The sequence below is a fragment of the Peromyscus californicus genome, unplaced genomic scaffold (genome assembly GCF_007827085.1).
Source record: "Peromyscus californicus insignis strain IS unplaced genomic scaffold, ASM782708v3 Scaffold_9__1_contigs__length_137607984, whole genome shotgun sequence".
Classification (NCBI taxonomy): Eukaryota; Metazoa; Chordata; class Mammalia; order Rodentia; family Cricetidae; genus Peromyscus; species Peromyscus californicus.
Window position 1 is genome coordinate 18,473,864 of NW_026294617.1, and position 6,172 is coordinate 18,480,035.

Consider the following 6,172-nt stretch of genomic DNA (forward strand, 5'->3'; position numbering starts at 1 on the left):
ACACATTCAGAAGTGGTTTGAATCTGCTGTAATTTTATTTCTGTAAATCAGTAGTTTATATACAGAAAAGAAAACTATCAAGTCATACAAGGAACAATGAGAGTTTGGCAATAATTTAATCACATCATCTTTTAAAAAAAAGCAAGCACACAGTTATTAATTGGCACTAGACATATCCCTTCACCCACAAGAACTTTATGACCCAAAGAGCAGTCTGTGTTTTTTAAACTTAGTACAGTCCCTAGACTTGTGTAGACTTCTTGCGGTTGCAGCTGTATCCTTCATCTTTATCTCAGCCACTCTCTAGTTTATTATGCACTTCTACTTTTCTGATTCTCATGACCCACTTAGCCAATTTGGATGCTGCAGATCCTCCCTAAGTCTTTCTTCAGTTCTTTTATCACATATCTGTTTTAATATAAAACCTTTTTACCTGCTGGAATATGGACTCTTGTACTTTTACTCCTGTAAGGGGAAGGGGTTCTGCTGTAGTCCTTAAGTTTCCCATGCTGAACTTCCTTAACAGAGGGAGCCACCATCTGCCTCCTATGAGATAATGTTTTCTACCATAAATCACTTTAGTTGGTTGAGTGTTCATTCCCTAGAAGTGCCTGAACCTTTATACTTTCTTTATCTAGCGGCTTGGGGTCTTTAAAAAATAGCTCATTCTGCTATATCTGATTAAGATCCATGTCCAGCTTCCTCTTTCCTCCATAGTTCACAACCAAAGCATTCGTTAATTTTGGCTGTGCTTCATAGATTAATTAGAACATTATCAGAAAAGCAGTTATACAGAACCCATAGCCCAGGGAGCTCATGATCCGTGAAGCACATCTCTCTGCCAGAGACCTCCAGGGAGCTTAGTCCCGTGGACACGTATCTCCTATCCGCTATGATAGACATAATTGTTTATGTCACACGGACGACACTGGAGTTGGTGTGACACCTAGGTAATAGCATTCTCTGCATTTCATAGACTTTAGGACTCAGGGAGGGACACACAGTACATGTGAGGTCAAGGCCAAGCATTCTGCATTCACATTGGCTCCAAATCACTACAAGTTGGACTTGGCAGGATAATTGACAAAGTTGTGTGCAAGGCCCATAACTTCATTTAGTAACTAAAAGCATTGTAAGACCCTCTACAAGAGTAGCCCATGCTCATAGTGTACAGTATGCCAGATGTGTTGGACAGCAGCCTTAGAGAGCAGAGTATCATGTGTTCTCTGCCCCAATGGGTCCACTGCGAAGGAAGGCAGAGGGAGTATTGGTGTAGTGTGGGGGTACTTTATTGGGTTCCTTCTGTATTTTACATATATACATAGGATACATACACAAGAAGGTTGGAACTATTATGATGTGAGGAGTAATTTAGGGAAGAAAGGGGCCAGTTTGTGTAGAATGCAGGGAGGTGACTTCTATGAGGGGTGTTAAGTGAAAAGGATCCCAGGCAGAGGTAGAGCCGAAGCTGTGAATACAAGAGGCCACTTAGCACATCTCTAAACTCACCACAGCCGGAATGTGAACTGGAAATGACAAAACACAATAAAATGGATGAAAGAAGGCTGGAAAGGCAAACAGCCAGGCCTGCCTTCAAGTCTTACATCATGCTAAGCATGCTCACTGTGAGGCTGCAGAGTTCCAAGGCCAGTAGGGTTTGACTCTGGTTGAGAGCACACTGCCAGCATTGCAGAGTGGCTTAGAGGAGCCTGGGAGTGGTGCAGAGGCTAATCAGATTGAAGAGGACACACTGCTATGGCCAGAACAACCGTGGGCATCACAGAGACCCGGGAAGGAGGGTAATGGTAGACAGAGGCACAAGACTCTGGGTTCACTTTAAGAATGAGCACTGTTTACGTTTCCCACTGCTGCTCTTATATGGCGTAGCTAGCTGCTAGAGAGAGCACCACAAGCGACCCTTGAGCAAACCATCTTTCCCCCCTTTATCTGAGTTTTCCTTCCTGCCTTGTGGCCATGTTTTGTGCTGGAGGACATTCCTCCTAGGCTTTATCTGCAGTTTTCCATAGTCACAGGGCCACAACTGGGTCAGGGTTGGTGCCTGAGAAAGGAACTGCAGACTCTCTGGACTCCACCAAAACCCGAGCAGTGTTCGCTTTGTTTGGGTCATAACTGGCTGTGGACTGCACTAGCCCTGTAGCCTCGAGGCTCCGTCCTTTCTCTTGTTTTAACCTGGCTCAGTGAATGCCTTACAGGGATCTGACTGGATCACAGGGAGCCTATATGGCAATCGGGAAAGGAACTGGTCTCACGAACACAAGCTGGATGGCCGGTCCCTCTGCAGTGATTAGAAAGCACCGTGGTTGTCAAGAGCCCCGAGATGGAAGTTGCCTACCTGCCCACTGCCATCTCTGTGGTGGCTGGGTTACAAAAGAGAGGAAAGAAGCTAAAGATGATAGAGGTGGAAACGGAGCTGTTCATTTTCTGACCTTTTCTCTTGACAAATAGGTGTCAGGCTTCATAATGTACTAAAAAATGAGGCAATGTTTCCAGTCCCTACCTCAGCAAAGAAGACAGTGTTTCAAGGTGAAGGCCATCCTGCCCTGCTGAGTCTCACTGGATTTCTATCCCCTTAGTGCATGCCAACTCTTCATGATGCAACAGATTGCCACCAAGTTGATAGAGGAAGAGTCAGTTTAGGAAAATTTAGACATTTGTCACAAACTCTCAGCTGGGACAAAGCCCAACTGTTACACACACACACACACACACACACACACACACACACACACACACACAGATAGTTCAAGATTTGCCGGGCTCTTCTGAGGAGGGCACCAGCCAGATCAGCTGTGGTAACAGCTGGTGTGTGTTCCAGCCCCGGTTAGAGGGCCCAGTCCTGCCAAGTCACGACCTAATCTCTGGCCTCAGCATTCAGTTCGGCTGACTGGCTGTCGTGCATTCTCAGCAAATCCCTCTTCTCCGCTGGTCAGGGTGGACTGTCATTCTTTGAAGAAGTGAGTGCTGTACCTCACAGCAGGAGAGGTGCCGATGGCCATGCCAAAGGGCCTTTCTCCCTGAGTCAGATCTGCCAGGATTGAGCTGTCAACAGTAGTGACTTCTGGAGGAACTCCAGTGTGCTGATCAGGAGCCATTATTTGGGGATCTGAATGTCCCTCATGTCTAGAGAAGCTGTTTGAAAGCTTGTGCCTGCCCAGGCTTAAGTTTGCCCACCTTCTAGCTGGTCCCACATCACTCCGTATGTAATGGCAACACAGGATTGCTGTGAATGTCACCCACTGAATGAAAAAGAGGACATAACCGCTTCTAGGTATAGTAGAGAAGGTTTATTGTAGATACAAGGAGAGAACAGCCAGAGGCATCTGGAAGAGTCCAGACTGAACATGCCCAGCAGAATAGACCAGTCATTCAAGGAGAGGGAGGGGAGAGAGAGCAAGAGAGGAAGAGAAGAGCGAGGGGAGCAAGTGAGGGGATCAGGAGCCAAGAGCAGAGGACCAAGAGAACCTGGAAGGAAGCCAAGAGGTCAAGACAGAGCACACGGTCGAAGTGGCTAGGTTATATAAAAGAGAAGCTGGGGAAAGGTAAGGGAAGCTCAGAGGCTGGAGAGGTTTAGAGTAGGGGTGAGAAGTGCTGAGAGGAGCCAGGACTCTGTAACAGGTATCTGGTACAGAGGGAGCCTGGTAGTCAGGGTCCATTCTGATATGGCCATTAGTCTTGAGTTTCTTTGGGACCTAACATCCACTCTGTGATTCCTGTAGTGGTTCCCAAACACTCATCCTCTTGGAGACAACTTCAGAGAGTTGTGCTGACTTTACTGCCGGTTGAAGGTACAAGAAAGGACTGGTGTGTACTGTAGCACCTTTACAGGACAGTGGTCTGAAAGCATTAGGTTAAAGATTGCTCATGAGTTAAAAACGTGCGTGCCTGCGTGTGTGCGTGTGTGTGTGTGTGTGTGTGTGTGTTCTCATATGTGTGGATACACATGCTGTTGAGGCCAGAGCCTTAGTATTGTTCTTCAAATGCTGTGCACTTTACTTTTTCAAATTTCTTTTTATTTACATGTGTGTAACGGCTTGTTTGTGTGTGTACTACATGTGTGCAGTTCCAGTGGAGGCCACAAGAGGGCATCTGATCTCCTAGAACTGGAGTCAATAGGCCATTATTGTTTTTGTTTTTGTTTGTTTTGCACAGGATCTCTTGCTAGAGCTTGCCAAGTAGGCTAAGGTGGCTGAACTGAAAGCCCCAGGGTCCTTGGTCTCCACTTCACCAATGCTGGGATTGCATGCACATGACATCATGCTTTTTTTTACCTTTTTTTTTTTTTTTTTTAAGATAGGGTCTTACTATGTAGCCTTGGATAGCCTGGCACTACCTATGTAGACCAGGCTGGCCTCTGACTCACAGAAATCCACCTGCCTTTGCCTCCTAAGTACTGTGTTTAAAGACATGTGCTATCATGCCTGTCAATGGAAGGCTTTTTAAATGTGAGTCTGGGCTCAGACTCAGGTCCTCATGCTCACATGGCGAACACTTTACCAGCATTTCTCCAGCTCTTGAAAAAATTTTTAAAAGAGACTTTCCTCTTTTCAAAGCTAAGGAATACAAGTGTCCAAACAGTAGCTGTACCTCACTACAAAGACCTGTATTTGGAGTTTGGAGTTCGAGTTCTTTGATAGAGGACAGGCTTCTTACTCAGTTTCTTTTTGTTTTGTTTTTGTTTGTTTGCTATTTTATTTGAGACAAGGTTTCCTCTGTGTATCCATGGCTGCCCTGGAACTCACTCTATAGGCCAGGCTGGCCTTGAAGTCAGAGAGCTACCTGCCTCTGCCTCTTGACTGTTAGAATTAAAGGCATATGCCGCTGCCGCCGCCACCGCCGCCACCACCACCCAACCTATTTGAGGGGTTTTGACAGCGAAATGAATTCTACAACATAGAAAAGTAGGGAAAGAGCGTTTTAGGGTTCAGTATGCAGCTTGAAAGTCTGCACTGATCAAATTTGTCAGAAATAGCTTTTAAAAAAAAAGCTGCATCACTGTAAAAAGATGAAATGCTATATTGAATGCAGAAAATATGACCAAGTGAGAATTACTGCCCTTAGAAGCCATTTCCAACAATTCTCCACAGCCTTTTTATAAGATTGAGACCACATTGGCTCTTAACTTTGCCCATTTGTGGTTTTTATTTGGTTCTGAAATGCTCAACATGAATACTTACATCACATCTGTTTTTCATTCTCATAAGTGGTACGATCAAATGCATTTTGAGATTCCTATTGAGTAAACTCCTTCATAAGCCAAAATTGCAGAAATCAAAGTACTGTAAATGAGTAAACAACTCAGAAAACAGAGCATGGGGAAGTGGCCCTAAGGTTCAAGCCTAAAACTGAATGAGGACCAGAGCCAGCGTGCAAACAGGAGAGGCAGGCGCTGGGAAGCCACGGGGCATCTTGCTGTGTCACAGACTTTTCTAACTGTGAAGTTCATATGGCCCAGTGAGGCCTAGAGAAGGGACAGAACTTGGTCAGGAAACTGTGCACATTAGTTAGGGGGTGAGGCAAAGCTGGAACCCTGGCTGCCTGACTGGCTGGAAGCCATCGTGTCATGAATGTCCAGTCAGGGTAGTTAGACTCTTGGAAAGCGCCATCTTTTAAGTTTCCTCAGAGAGTCTGTAGTCAGTACAGTTAAACCACAGTCATATTTCAACTCAAAGCTGGATTTCTCTGGCCCTGTTTCTCTCCTATTCAGATTCTGAAACATCAGTGTAGCTTTAACCTACCTAAAACATTTATTTTATTTGCTCATTAATTTAGCTATGTGGCAGGCACGGATGCTGCAACAGATAGACTAAATCCAAATTTTCACATGGGATTTATAGGAAAGATGTCACCGCATAGCAGTTTACTCTTTTAATATACTAGTTTTATTAATTCTTTGAGCATTCCTTATATTTTGATCATATTCATTCCTCATTTCTTCCCCTAACTTCCATCCCCACCTTCCCATCCCCTACCAACTTTATATTGTTTTTTTTTTTTTCTTTTTAAACTCACTCAGTTCAATTTATGCTGCTCATATACTCCTGGGTATGGGGTCATACGATGGAGCATGGTTGACCTATCAGAGGCCACACCCTTTAGGAAAACTGATTCTCTCCCCTAGAAGCCATCAACTGCCAGTTAGGGGTGGAGGCTG

General features: G+C 45.0%; 1 protein-coding gene across 1 annotated transcript in view; it reads left to right on the plus strand.

The window, feature by feature from the left end:
• Fgf2 (fibroblast growth factor 2) overlaps window positions 1-6,172 on the plus strand; it is a 66,053-nt gene that overhangs the window by 52,508 nt on the left and 7,373 nt on the right. The gene's annotated exons all lie outside the window — the stretch shown is intronic.